General features: G+C 38.0%; 1 protein-coding gene across 2 annotated transcripts in view; it reads left to right on the top strand.

The window, feature by feature from the left end:
- The window catches only part of LOC131682567 (discoidin domain-containing receptor tyrosine kinase B), an 840,338-nt gene that overhangs the window by 738,728 nt on the left and 85,459 nt on the right, over positions 1 to 16,151 (top strand). The window lies entirely within an intron of this gene.

Raw genomic sequence — 16,151 nt, 5'->3', positions numbered from 1 at the left:
CTGTCGCGACAGACAGTATCGTCGTTGCCAAGGGCGACTACGGAGGCCATGAGGCCTCCGTTCCAGGGAAGTCATTTTATTGTATAATTTTTCCTTTTTAAAAAGCATTCGTCTTTTTATCCCAGCATTCAGCACCACCATCGAAGATGACATCAGTCAGTCGGCGGCACAGGTCCGCTGTAGTATCGAAGATGATTTCAGCCAGTCGGCGGCACAGGTCCGCTGTACTATCGACGGCATCAACCAACCAGCAGCTCAGTCGCTGAACCAACGCAATCGTGCATTCATCCTATCGAGTCTACCAGTTTATACAGTCCGCCATACACACATCGAAGTAGCAGCAGGAACGTAAGTGGTGGCACCAGCGGAGTCGTTCGGGTCTTGGGTTATCGACGCCGGCTGCATAGCAGTTGACGGAGTCGAACTCAAGTCTCCCGTTCTCGACGCCCATGGTACTCCACTAATCTTCAAACATCTCAACAGCAGCAGACTTAGTATAATATTAGCAATAAGAAGTGAATTCATTATTAGCATAACATAGCACAGAACTGAATAGTACATCTCAGGATTTGTTGAAAGATCCGTCTTTCAAGGCGGGCGGTATGTTTGCGCCAGCTTTTGAATTAGATTCATACGAGGTAGTGAGACTTCACTGTAGTACAGGACAGTTAGGTATAGCATAATGAATCGAGTAGATAGGCGTTACGGAACAGTTTGTTGCGTTTCGTTACCTATACTACAGCTAGATTCTAGAAGATTCTTACTTCCTGAACAGAACAGTTGTGTTCATCTAATAGTGGTAGCAACCTATATATAGTACAAATTACAATCAGAACAGTCAGTCATCATACAAGGTTAGTTAGTATCAAGAATTATCCACAGTCAGTCAGTGCTAAACAGTTATCATCAAACGAAAACCTCTTTACAGTACTGCACTGTACAATAAATTACAGTTGAATTATATCGGATACGCTCTTGTTTTATACTGGATAGTATGTGCTTATGATAAGTATGGAATAAACCCACTGAAATTAGTTAATGTGACCGCGAGTTCTTACTACACCGCGAACCGAACAATTTCCCTTGTCATAATTATCCGACAGCTTAACAGACGCTTGAATGTGCGCGAACACATTTCTTTTATAAGAAATGTAAAACCTAAAGAGAAAAGAAATATTTTGAATGTGATTGTATGATGGAGAACTTATCGATATAAAAGTTTTTCCAACAATAACTTTAAACATGTTTTGAAATTTCATGCTAATTGACATACAACACTGTAATTTTATTACAGAATATGATTCTAACTCTCATTTTAAATCAAAAAGCATTTTTACAAAAATCTTCCAAAATGCGATAATTTTCGAAATATTTGGAATTTTGCTCCAACAAAAACAGTTAATTCGTGTGATTATGCCCTTTTTAAAAATTATTCGCGTTACCCAATTATAAAATGTCAAGAATCTAATGTTTATCGTTTTAAAGAGGAAAAAGAAACTTTTTCAGTGTATTTGGATCATGGAGACATCGAACAATTTAGTTTAATCATAAGATTATATGGTTAAATAGTGTTTTGATTGTTTTCGTATAGCTTTCAAATGGTTTACAATATCACCTTGATGTCAAAGAGAAAGTTACAGAAAATATGATGGGCCTTTTGAAAAAGTTATTATTGTTGATAGAGAAGCGCGATCAACTTCTGAAAAGGTCGAAATAAAACAAAAAAATTATGTTGTTAAAACAAAATTTACACTTTGAACTACTACATTTCAGAAAATTTTTGGAATTAGAATTTTGATTTAAAATAGCGTTTAAAATCATATTCAAAAAGAAAATTGTATTTTTTACTGCAAATAGTATGAATTATAAAAATATGTCAAAAGTTGTTGCTACGAAAACTTTTTTTATTGGAAGCTTCTCCATGATCCAATTACACTGGAAAAGTTTCTTTTACGTCTTTAAAACGATAAACATTAGATTCTTGACATTTTATAATTGGAAAACGCGAATAATTTTTAAAAAGGGCATAATCACACGAATTAACTGTTTTTGTTGGAAAAAATTCCAAATATCTCGAAAACTATCGCATTTTGGAAGATTTTTGTTAAATGCATTTCTAGAGAAAATTTTCAATAGGACGTAAGTAACATTGAGAGTAGGGTTGTGGTACCGGTAATACCGGTACCGAAAATCCCGGGAATACCGACCCATTTTTGGTACCGTAATACCGGTACTGAACAAAAGCCAGTATCGGTATTTTCGGTACCATGCAATTTTTTTATGAAAAATATGTGGACTCTCTAGGGGGACCTGTTTCAAAATATCGGTCTGCAAGATGACTTTTAATTATATTAATTACCTTCTATAAGTTAAACATTATTAGCTCCCATTGTATTGAAAGGTATGTTTAAGTTCCTGCTTTATTTTGTTGAAAATTAATTTTAACGATCTTGTACCAAATTTCAAAATATTCACATCTAGCGTAAGAGACGTAAAAATTTGCTGCGATTTTTTTTTTAGCGACATTCTGATTGGTTTCCATTATTCACTGGGTGGCGTGTAATAAGACTGTGGTCTAAGTCATGTCTTTGATTTGCTCATAAACCTTTATTTATAAAAGAACGAACAGCGATTTAGTAGCTAACAATTTTAGACTTGGTGAACTACTCCAAATGGGGCGATTTGTTGATTATTGGTGATCGGAAAATTCAGCAAAACTCCATAGTTTACAGTGAAGCAAGGATCCTTGGTATGCAGGTCGAAACCAATTTACAGAAAAGCAAGAGAGGCAATGTGAGTTACCTGCTCGGATTTACTGCAATTCTCGCTTTGATTTACTGTTGTTAATAGTGTTTCTTACATTTATCATCTGTTGAAGTCGACAAAAGTCGCACCGCGTAGCAGTTATTGATTTCAAAGTGGCCTAGATTTCGAAATAAAAGAAGGTGTAGCATACGAAAACTATTTTCTGCTGAAATGAGCGACCGAAAATAAAAGTCGCAGAACCCGTTTCAAACGTATTGGAATATAAAAATCGGAAATAAACTTCAAGTATAAAAATCGAACAGAAATCCTTCAGCATAAGAATCGCTTAAAAAGTTCTCACCCGCAAAATTCGACAAGGATGAACTTCAAGTATAAATATCTGTATATCTTGATTTTCAAGATTAAAAGTCGGCTAACAAAAACTACTTTGTAAGAATTGGATATATTTTTTCCGGTGTTTTTACTGAAGGTTTTTTTATCCGACTTTTACAAAGGAACGTCCCAGTCCGATTTTTATGCTTGAAGTTTATATCCAGGTTTTGCCTTTCTCAATAGAAAGGTATTGCAATTGCTCTGAAAACCGACTTTTTAACGGAGGCCCGGAGGGCCGAGTGACATATACCATTCGATTCAGTTCGTCGAGTTCGGCAAATGTCTGTGTGTGTATGTATGTGTGTATGTATGTATGTGTGTGTGTATGTGACCAAAAATGTCACTCATTTTTCTCAGAGATGGCTGAACCGATTTTGACAAACTTAGTCTCAAATGAAAGGTGCAACGTTCCCATAGGCTGCTATTGAATTTCTAATGGATCCGACTTCCGGTTCCGGAATTACAGGGTGATGAGTACGAACACGCAGAAAATGTCGATTTTAATAAATTCTGCAATGAATGTATAAAGGTGAATTTTTTTCCAAAATATGACCACAACTGCTTCGATTGATAGTATTGGGTCACTAACATCCATTCAAAGTCTATTTGGCCACATTGGCCACCATCATCGGTTCCGGAAGCCCCGGCGGAAGTATCTAAATTCAGAATAACAGTCACATCGGTTTCTCGGAGATGGCTAGACCGATTCGACTAAACTTGGCCTCAAATGAAAGGTATTGCGTCCCCGTAAATGGCTATTTAATTTCATCCCGATCCGACTTCCGGTTCCGGAGTTGCAGGTTGTGGCGTGCGATCACATAGCAAATTGTGATTCAAACCGATACTCCGATGAAAGCAAAAAAGGTAAAAATTTCGCTAAAATGTCTCTCAAACAACTTCATTTTGCTGTTCTAGGTCACTGACGGCCAACCAAACTTTCGTTGACTACATTGACCACCATAGACGGTTCCGGAAGTGCCCGGGAAAAGCGGCCATCTTTCAAAATTTACGAACTCGCATCAGTTTCTCGGAAACGGTTAGGCCAATTTTCACAAACTTAGTCCCAAATGATAGCTATAATACCCCCACAGATGTCTATAAAATTTCGTACGGATCGCTTATATGGGTCCGGAAATATAGACTAAATCGTCCGGTCACATATGAAATTCCCATATAAGCCGGAACTCAATTTTTTTTTCAAAGGGGGGACCCCATGAAATTTCTGAAATCGAATTCGTATTTTTGATCTTTAAAATGCATGAAACGTCGAGATTTTATGTTACCTCGAAAAAATTTTTTTTATAAAAATCGACTTTTTGGGACTTTGCCGATTTTGCACCTTTTTTCAGTTCAATATTACCGTGGCTGTTTTTTCTTTTTCAAAATTTTAGAACTCGAATAATGATTTATTTTCCTGTATATAGTTGTCATGTGATGTATAATAATAAAATGTAAAATATGCATTTAAAAGCTTTTAATGAATATAAGCAACGCACACATTCTCGTGATTCATGATTGAGAAAGGCACAATTGCACCGCTAGGTGGATTAAAATAGGTTTTTATATACGACACATTCCGCGGGCTTGTACACCAGAAAGAGGTTTTTGTTTTGTCTTATTTTGGTATCACAATATTTTTTCTTCGATTCGGTAGTGTTTAAACCATTGAAAAGTTATGTAATCCAACTATTGACATTTCGACAAATAGTTGAAAAATATATAGAAAAATAAGTTGAATTTCACTTAAAATGGCTCTTGAATTTTTGACTTCTAAGAAAAGTTCTATTTCATGAAACAATTATTGAAATTTTTATCAGTTTAAAGTAATTTGTTCGTTATTGAGTGTAGAACAATAAAACTAGAAAGATTTTTTTTTCTTGAATTGACCACTAATACTTTTTGAACTAATAGAAGTTTTGGTTGTTTCTGCTTTGTAACGTCACGAAAAATGCCTATTTTTTAATTTTATTAAAAAACTAAAATTTTGTTCAAATTTATATTCCGGATTCTCTTTGTATTCAAAAATACTTTTCTAAAAAGCCTACAATTTCTTTTATTGGATGTGTGGAACTAAAGTTAAAACAGGATACACTTTGCGTTGTAACGTCACGAAATTTAACTTTTATCAGACGCTTGAATGATTTATCAGATATAGTGTCTTAAAATATCACCATTTTGCATCCATACAAAAAATCTTTAGCAATTTTTGGCAAACTCTTTATTTTGCCACAATATGCAGTATGCTTTTAGGTATCTAAAAAAAATATAAATAAACAAAAAACCGAAAAAATTTTTTTTTTAGTTATTGGCCAAGAATTTGTTCTAGTTACTCCTCTGTGCTACGGTGTACTCTTCTAAACGCTAGTCATATGGTACGTTCCGATGCAATCACGCTAACAGCAACGTAGTCCAGGACATGCGATGGAAGGTTGTTAGGGAATTTCCGAACTTTGTTGTCGGGTTAGTATTTAGCCATGAATAATAATTTGTTACCTGAATATTTCTTTCCTCCCAGCAATCAACCATTCCACACTTCGCCATCATCGACGGGACGCCTGTTCAGGGCCGGCGGAAAGTGTGGGTAGTACTACCCACTCGAAAATAACCGAATGGGTAATTACCCACTCGAAATTTTGAACCATTTCAAAAAATTTAAATGCGCAGCGCATGTATCTCGCACTACACACATTTGAAAACATCGATGTACCACAATTTCATTAGCATAAACGAAAGTGATTTAATGTGAATGTAATGTAAGCGTGTGCATTGCGAAAAGGGAAACAATCCTTACTAATGGACCCCTCACCCTATGCTTCTACCCACTCGGGCGTAAAGTGTTTCGCCGCCCCTGCGCCCGTTATAAGGTTTTCCGCAACCTCCGTTGTAGTCGCACGTGCCGTCAGTTAGTAACACCAATTCTTCCGTTACAAGCCCAAATACATCGTCAAAGCAGCTACGTTATTGAAATGCCTGAGGTATTAAATCCAATATAGACGGGTATCTATTCGAATTTACCGAAAGTTGTAAAAACATAATTGGGTGTACAGAGACCTATCTGAGTGACCGCACTAAATCGTCTCAATTGCTTAGCGTCGGATAAAAAGGCTTTAGCACATTTCAAATGAGCACAAAAAAGATAGATGAGGAAGTGTTTATTGGTGTTTGTAGACATTTAAAAACCCGTCGAATTCACGATTGGATGTAAAACATTTTCTTTCGTAACATCACGACGATGTGACGTGTTCCTTTTCTCTGGATCGTTGCAACTATAATATATACAATATTTCAGTGTACTTAGCACTGTCGATTGTCTGGCGCTTAAATTGTGCTCGCTTTGTCGTATAAATCCACTTGCTTAAGTCCAACAATACAAATATCATACTATAAACTCGGATCGGGCAACTGATTCCTTACCAAATTAAACAAAGCTAAACTGACAGTTTATTTTTGTTTGTAAAATATGTGATAAAAGCTGCTTTTCTGGCTCCGTTAAACCATCATATTGAGCCCTGTCAAATAAATAAATGTGTCAAATGGCTCAAATCTATCCAAAACAGAAATGAAAAAAAATTCTTGGTTTGATCAGTTATTTCTACTACAATAAAAAAATAAACTTTGGTGTGATTTGTCGACAACCCCATATTGTTATTCTAGTAAATTATCATTAAAACAGCAAAATGTGATAAATATTTAAAATCCTACTCAAAACAATAACACCAGCGTAACTTACAGATTTATAGAATAGTTGAAGATTTTCGTGACGTTACAACGCAATGAGATATCGCTTTTCTGAAAAAGGAGCGTTGTAACGTCACGAAAGTTAAAAGATGCTTAATAAGACACAAAACAATAAAAAATATATTTAATAACACCTACTTATTCATATGCTATTTAGTAATACATCATAGAAGATTTGTTCTTGATAAAAAATCTTATAGAGCAGATATTTTCACTTTTATAGAAATACGTTGAAAGTTCTAATTTGTGGCGCGTTGTAACGTCACGTTACATTATCGGTCATAAAACAATCCTCTTCTAGTATATTCAGTTTATGTTTATTGAATCTTTAGTGAAATTTTGTCAACTTTCCGAATCTGTAATAAGTGTTGATGTAGGCGTGCATTTGATAAAGTTATAACATATTAATGGAATGAAGAATCGTCAAATCGTTGTAACGTCACGAAAGAATGTGTCATACTGATATAGTTGAAACGGGTTTTATGAAGCATATTCTGTCTTTACGACTTTTAATTTCGGTCGCTCAAATGATTTATGCCATTCCGAATCACTGAGGGCTTCTGTACCGTAGTACCGGTTCTCGCCAAAAAGATTCGGTACTGCGAACCCTAATTGAGAGCCTCTCTTTGTTTACTTTCTCTTTCGTTTATTACGACGTCATTACAACACTTTGCACTAATTTTCCAGTACATATCGAAAGCCGACGGTTTTTACTAGAATATTATGCAAAGAGTAGAGTAGTAAATGTTGAAATGGCCGAGTAATGAACAGAAGAGAAAGACCCCAAAGAGAATCACTCATTGTTACTTACGTCCTATTCTAAATTTTCTCTAGATTTTGATTTAAAATGAGAGTTAGAATCATATTCTGTAATAAAATTACAGTTTTGTATGTCAATTAGCATGAAATTTAGAAACATGTATAAAGTTATTGTTAGAAAAACTTTTTACCGACAAGTTCTCCATCATACAATCATATTCAAAATGTTTCTTTTCTCTTGAGGTTTTTATTGACAAAATATAAAAATTAGAAAAAATGGGTTTTATACAATTTAAATTTTTAACGCAAATTTTTGTTTTTGTGAAAAATGACACAACATTTTTTTCAGTATATATTTTTTTCGGACATAAATATTCATTCTCTGAAACTCGTTCTCAGAAAGTTTTGCTGTATAAAATAGAGTAATCGAACAAAAAAAGTTTGAAATTAATGCACGTAAAAATGTTTACGCCATTTTAAAAAATTGCTCTTGAGTCAAAATAATCTTACTGATTGTGGAAAATATTTAGTCTTCCATGCCGATGAAATGTGTAAAGTTTCATAGGAATCCAAGATGGTCGATCAGGATTTTAATTATTTTCAGACGGATCTTCGTGGAATTCCTCAGGAGGACTATCCTTAGCTGCTTCTGTGCAAGGTTTTTCGTGGTGCTCATTACAGAATTGTCATATAGGAATTAGCCCTGGGTGTATGATCGGCGTTCTCTGATTAAAATTCCCATTTGAGAATGATTTGCATAATGGTCACGTATGAAGGAATTAGTTTGGTCGGACGCATTCTCACATACACGAACACCATTTGAAACACCCGGAAAGAAGTTCAGGGATAAGTCACGTAAGTGAACTTCTATAGAATCATTGTCAATATTAACATTGCCACATTTAGCGGTGTGCTGTGTATTGTTTCGCGAAACGAATGTCTCTGCTTAGATAATGTCCTTGAACATAATTATCATTTGATGTGAAATACTATGCAGTTGAAGAGTGTTAACTTCTGCCAGATTTAGCTTCATCTGCACTTTTAATAATTGTTCCACTTCCCGAATAGCTGGTTATGGGAAAAGTCAATAGCAACACAGTTAGTCTGCAGTGGGGCATGATTTTGCTGTGTATCGACACTCATCACCAATTCACACGGTAGGTAGAGGCAACGTGTTTGTGCACTGAATAAAGAATAAGCGATAGATAAATTATTTGTTTGTTCACTGGTAGCTATAGCGGAACGAATTACGCTATGCTTTGTTTTTGAGAGATTGTAATTAGAAGGCAAGAAAGGGAAACAGATTCAATTTCGCTTTTTATGACAAAAGCCTATTTGTTTCATAGAAACATTTTCAGGGGGCTGATTTCAGCATCTAACTTCCTTGAACTGTCAAGACAGCACGCAGTCGGACGTCAGGTGTTCCTCGAGCAGTAGGGAATCCTCTAAGATGGGTTAGAACTTCGGGTCATTTCGGCTCAATTTTTCGTTTATGGTGAGAATTAAACGATCAGGCGGTCGATGAGTTGGCCACCGAAGGATGCAATCGCTAAAAGGGAGGGTGGGGGCATTTCGCAGTCAACTGCTTTAAAATTGTTCGTACTGTAAGCAGAATACCCAACAGTAGAGTTTTAATAGGTTCAACAATATTGAAAATTTTAATTATTCAGTTCACAATATCCGAGAATTTGATAATTCCAGTGCCGCGATTATTCTCGAACTGAAACAAAGGAACACATGGGTTTTTTGATGTTCCGGGAGATGCTTGTTTCGGTTTCGTTACAGCACTTTCAAAAGATGTCACTTTCGGAGCCCCGTTAAGGGACACTGGCCTTTACAAGGAAGTTTTGGAGAGGAATCATTGAATCATCAGCCTTAACGGCTAGCGAAAACGTCTTAAAGCATCAGCGGCTGCTTGTTCAGTGGGTCATACGCGCGACTTCCGGAGGGTTAAACTAGTTTCCAACGACGCTCCGATCCATCTTATATAGCTGGTTATTGTTTAATCGCTTCTTTAATTCTTGATCCGTAGACTCCCAAGCAAGTCAGGTCACCCATTTTGGAATAATCCGTATAGAATGATATCATACCTTGAGGTACTATGGTACCCCTACATCTCATATCTGACGATGCACTATGTGGACCTCATATGAGATTTCCATAAAATGTTCGTGCAATGAAGATAGATGAAGCATGGCTTCCATCGCTGTAGTGGGTGTTGATTTCATAGCCCCTGTGATAGAGAAGCAGGCTAACCTCTGAACTTTAGTTAATTTAATTTGGGCGGTCTTTTGCTAAACTTTGTGCCACCACACAATGGAGGATAAGTTAATCATGGTCTGACGATGGTCGTGTAGGACCAGTAAGCCAACCTCGGATTGGGACTCCAACTTTTCCGGAAGTCAGGTCAGCGGTCAGATGCGATTTCCAATTCAGCTTTTTGTCTACGATAACACTTAGATGTTTCGCTCCTTCTGCAACATTAATTGCACGCGAAGTAGGCGAATGCGATCACAATCTCCTGCTTGCCCCTAGCCATCGGTGCCTCCACTGTTGTTGCAACGGCGTCTCGTTGAATAAATCGTGTAATTGGAGAGAATTTTATAGCTCCGTTTATCGAAACTGCAGCTCTTGGAGTTGGCTGACCATTACAATATTTTATCTTTTGAGCTGAGGAATTCAAGCCAAAAATTTTGTGTTTATTTTCCCATGGCTATTGTAGAAGAGCGATGTCTAGGCGCTCTTTGGTGAACCTCCAGGTAAGGACACTTGTGGAAACTTTTGCGTGGTGGAGGTTCACTTAGATGCAGCGAATGCTGCTTATTTGATGGTGTTATTTTAGCCGTCGATTTTTGGGGCCTATGCTTCGTCCCCTTCATGTGTCGACGACTAGCCGCAGGCTGTGTACTGTTCGATTTCTAGTAGCCTTCTTTGGCCCAGCATTTGCTTCAGCTCTTGTCGTACCTTTGCCCTTGCAGGCAATCCTCTTCTTGAGTATCAGTTCATGTGCCGCATACGGTAGGATGCTTTTGTGTATAGCTCGTGCGACGGACTTCATATGCACTCATCACCGTTGCGTCGTGAGGAGTTCCGTCCGTTCCGTCGTGAGGAGTTCCGTGTTGGGTCACCCACAGGAGCTATTCCAGTCCATGCTTGCCAAGAACGCCCACGTTTCACGAAGACCGGGTCACTCTTCAACTGGCACAATCTAGCTTTTCCTAATACGTAGTTCAAGCCTCATTTGCCGCTAACAGGAGCTCTACCGTTTTAAGGACCATGGTTCGTTTTACGACCCTCCGGCGTTCTGTGCAGCAGTCGTTCTGATTCTGTACCAGGTGAAGAACGTTCCCATCGGACCTGTCGATGCTGTCGGAATAATAGCCGATGAAAAGCGCTTGTTTTGAAATTTTAGACACTTCAACGGCTTCCAATGAAGCGCCTTCCGAGGGATTGATCGCAGCCTTGGCATCCTGCAGGCACTTAGTTGTATCTTCGTCAGAACAAGCGATTTTGAGATTCCCTTGTTTGTATGTGTACTTCCTAAACTTGGGCCTCCTATTGTTTGAACTCTGCTCCATGGCGCTATCCATCAGTGCACACCGTGTAGCAACCGGAATGCTGGCCATGGATTACAACTTGACCGTTTCGTTGAAGGATTTTAGTGTCTGTCTAGTATGCTTCCCTTAATGCTCAGATTTTAGTGTCTGTCTAGGATGCTTCCCCTTAATCTTTTTCGATTAGAGTTCCTTCATACACCCACCCAGCGGCAACTCAGTGTTCGCTGAACGCTGCTGCTTTTTTGTGCCTCTCCTCACTGGCAAGTAGGTAGGAAGGCGAATCAAACTATAATTCAGATAAAGTTTGATATGAAGAACGTTTTTAAAATGCTTTTTGGTTGCCTTCTCTACCTCCGTGCGCGTGGAACCAAGATTCACACTAAAGAACTTCTTTATTTTTACTCTTTGAAATGTACAGCCAAGGAGTAGAATGCACGTATTGGAGCAACACACATCGGAATGAAGAGGTTTATTGTGAAAGAGAAGAGCGGTGGTTCGCATGAAAAGTGAAAAGAGCGTTTTCAATCTACTCTTTATTTGCTCTGAGGTGCATTACATCCCTGGGTAGCACCCAGCCGACGCCAGTCTAAAGACCCAATGTTATCAATAGAATCACGTGGAGACATGAGGTAGGAAAGCGAAATAAAAAAGTGACGTGAAAAGTGATTTTTGGTGTACATTTGAGTGATGTGTTGAATGCGTCACCAAATTTTGTATACAAGATCACGTTCAGAAGTTATGAATTAAGTCAAGAATACTGAAATAAATGTTTAAAAATAGTTACAAATTTTTTCTAAGAAATGTTACAGTATAATGAACCCCATCTTTGAAAATAATAATTTTGAAGATTAAAATCATCTCTTCAAAAACATTATCTACAGTTTTGGCGTCTACAGCAGGGCCGTCGAGAGCCGCGTCGGGCCCCAAGGCTTGTATTACTGCCGGGCCCTTTTAAACCTAACTCGTCTGGTGCAGTATGAGTTAGTATCTCTTCAGCCATGGGAAACTCGTGATTCCAAGTGTCTATTAGACTCCGGTTGACTCATATTGCCACATCTACAGATAGCGTGCCAGACAGGCGAATTTCGACAGCTTCTTATTCCACGGTATCCAAATAGGGTAAAATTGCCGCATAGTTACAAGTTTTTAAATTTGTGGGTATTCAGGAATCAGTAGCGTCTGGCTCAAATGGAACATTCTTCATGTAGATCGGAGATTTGTGCCTTGTCATGAATTGTTTTTTCCTCATTTCCTGATGGGAAGGATTTTAGAAGTGGTAAGGTTAGGGGTAAGGAAAATAGGATCTGCAGGTGCTACAATAGCAGGAATAATACTTCCAACCCACGGAGGGATTTAGAATTTGTGTTTTAACAGTGAGCGGATATATTTCGTTTCGCGAAACAAACGCTTCTGTTCCATTGATGGTCTGGAACATAATCAGCACGCTTTGTCTAACATGGTAAAATTGTATGGTGTAAACATTGGCCATTAGGGTGGGACAAAAATTAGATTCCAGCTCCAAGCAACTTTTTAGGTTCCATTTGGGTCCTAGAGCAACTGTGCAAATTCTTAACTCGATCCCAGAAACTATATTTTTGCGCCCACTGTTTTAAGTTTACATGGGACTTTATATGGGAAAATTAACTTTCACAAAATAATTCCTCCAGCAGTCACCCATTACTTCCTGAAAATAAATCGTTATATGGCTTTTATAGTAAATTTAACAAAGAAACAAAGTCTCGAAAACCACGAACAGATCTGACGTTTGAGAAAAAAGTTATTAAGCAGAAACCGATTGATGCTCTGAAAATTGATAAAATATTCATTTTTTCTAGCACCACTGCTGTTGGTTGACCAATTATACTCAAGTTTGTTTTAAGCTTCTTTTAATGTGTCTAAACCAACTTCGCAAGAGATTTAAGAGATAAATTAAGGCTTCTTTTGTACATAATAAGAGAAAGTTAAAAAAAATTGTATATAATTCGACCGTCGGCAGCTATGAAAAGTGAAATTTTCATCAATCTTCAGGGCATCAATCGGTTTTTGCTTAATAACTTTTTCCACAAGCATCAGATCGTTTCGCAGTCTTCAAGACATTGTTTCCTTGACAAATTTTATATAAAAATCAGACATCTATTTATTTTTAGGAAGTAACGGGCGACTCTTGGAAGAATTATTTTGAAAAAGACGATTTCCCCATGCAAAATCCCATGTAAACTATGAACCGTGGGCGCAAAAATAAAGTTTCACCGATCGAGCTAAAAATTTGCAGAGTTGTTCTGGGAGCTAAATTGGACCCAAAAAGTTACTTTCATTTTTTTTTATATAACTATGTCCCCTATTGGCCATCTTTAGCTCCATTTGTACTTTTAACATTAGATCTTAAGGAACGTCTCGAAAAGTAAATAGGAATATATTTTGACCGCAATAGGCCACTTTCTGCTTGTAATCGTCACTCATTTTTTTCGACACAGTAGCTTGGAACATAATATTTTGCTTCTACTGTGCAGACAAAGCGACACATGGATTGCTTTATTTGCTGGTAGCAGTGGAGCAGTTTTTGGTTCTTGTTGTTAGCAAAATGAGAAGGCTGAAAATTCTCGTTTAAAATGATCAAATCAAAAAGAATTTCAATTTACATAAATAAACTGTGAGAATATGTGGGGCGCGACAACAATTTAGACACAGAACACAGTAATCAGACAGAAATAATACAACTGTGAGTACAGTAGGCAATTGAGCACTGCTGCTGTTGCATAAGCTGAACTGATGTGATTTCTTTATTTCGCACATTATAATTGGGTTCTTATAGACATCACACGCATCTTTGGTGAGACCCAAAATCACCGTTCTATCTCAACACAATGCATTTTTAGAGGGAAAATACTAGTACGTGCTATAACAATACAAAAATATAAAAATTAACCATTTTATTCAACGGTTAGTTAAGCTCAGTATATCTTCTCATCTCGCCCAGAGTAGAAACTAAAAATCGTTCCGCTATAGATACACAGTAAAAACGACTGCAGACGAATTGATTTTTGGAAATGTCCTGTAAGATCAGCTACTCGAGAAGTGAAACAATTACTAAACGTGCAGAGATACGCTTACATGAACTATCTCCACACACCCCTGACATCGTGATTAACAAATTGATGTCAAGATACGGAGAAGTGCTTTTCATAACAGCTGAAACTTCACATTTTCCCGGATGTCCCTAACGTTGTTCTTATGGTGAGAATGCTTCCGTACAAACCAACTCCTTTATACGTAACCAATATCTACGGCTCTGACAGGAACAAATATTCACTCAACAACAATCACGCCCACTATCTCCACGCCAACAACCAGCACAACCAGCAAAGAAGAGAACGTAGAAGAGGACGGATGCGTTTGTCCGTGCGCTCGCATTCCTGTTTGACGCTCTATTGCTTTCTTCAAACATACTTTGAATTGGCTTCTCAATATTTCGTAGTGTATTCCTCGATTCAAGTAATAAAACTCGCTTTTTTTAACTTGTATACAAAGTAGACAATTTCCTTAAGAACGTTTGTTTTAACAAATGTCAACTATCAAATAAAGTTTTCATTTTTTACGCTTCCATCATACAATAATTTAATAAGACAAATGATTACAAAAAAATACTATTGATATTTTTATTGCACTTCTATGAATACCGGACGTGTTCGCCCATCTACCGGGTAAAAACGCGGGCCCCCAAATACGACCCGGGCCCCAGGGCAATTGCCCTGGCTGACCCCCCCTCTCATCGGGCCTCTACAGTAAGCTATAAAACTGATGCTTCTCGTAAATAAGTAGGCAAATTAAGGAATGAAAACATGTGCGCATTACAATGGGCTAATGCAATTATGTTGTACCATATTCCGCAGAGGCCAATTTAATCATTTACAAAACTATTCGGTTGATATAAAACCGAATAGGATTGTTGATTGGGATCAGGCGTCTACCAGATACAAAACTAATATTTCAACGTACAGTTCGTAGTATTCAAGGACAGGAGGCGATATCCGTTACTGACAGACAGTTGCTAACGACTAAAATATCAGCCTTGATAGAAATGACCGAAATAACGCTCTGAAATTCCCGGCACAAGGAGGCTAATCTTGTAATTTAACCATAACAATACTCAGGGCGAAATTCTCTTCACTTTACGCTAAACCCCGAAGCAGAAAATCCACAGCTAGATCGTATGCATATCTTTATGTAGCGGCTCGCCTTCCCCAGCACGGCTGATGGTTTCTTTCGAGTGAGGAGTTTTATTGCAACCAAGAGAATTTCAATATTCCTTCCAGCCAACAACCAACAACGAGGCGGTGGCGTTGGTTCAGTGCGCCTCAGTCTCACACAACAAATGAGCTGTTTCGTGGGCACATCTTCTAGGCTGGGGCCTAAGTGAAAAAGGATAATATCATCCCCAACATATACATGTCAGCTTCACCCCACCATAGTAGAGTTGATGGTAAAGCGGGCCATAATGGCCATTCCCTGGAAACGAAAGTCCCTTCTGTGAGTTCTGCGTTAGTTGGTGGCTGGTGGGATGACAATGTAGGTTAAAACAAGAGTGCAATACGAGAATAATAACTCTACCATATTGCATTTGCAAGGCAGTAGAAGAAGCGCCTAGGCATGTATGTGTGAATGTGTGTGTGTTGTTGGCTCAGGATCTCCGGTTCAGACCCAGCCTGGCAATGATGTGAACCGTAAGCTTGGCTCGCATTCAGCTTGAGTGTCGGGTTGTTTAGTTATATCCTGGTTGCTTAGTTTTGCATGTCGGTCGGTCGAGGAAAAGGATGGCTTTGAATACGCCAACGGTGACTTAGATGCGAACTTTACATAACCTTAAGCCACTCGGGATGGAGAGTGTAGCAATGCTGTTATTTTACCATTACGAACTCTCGCCCTGGTCGTTCCGTGTGCCGAAACGTGATTCAGCAGAGA

This window comes from Topomyia yanbarensis, chromosome 2 (genome assembly GCF_030247195.1).
Source record: "Topomyia yanbarensis strain Yona2022 chromosome 2, ASM3024719v1, whole genome shotgun sequence".
Lineage (NCBI taxonomy): Eukaryota > Metazoa > Arthropoda > Insecta > Diptera > Culicidae > Topomyia > Topomyia yanbarensis.
Note: the sequence above shows the minus strand (reverse complement) of the source record. Positions and strands in the feature narration are given on the sequence as shown.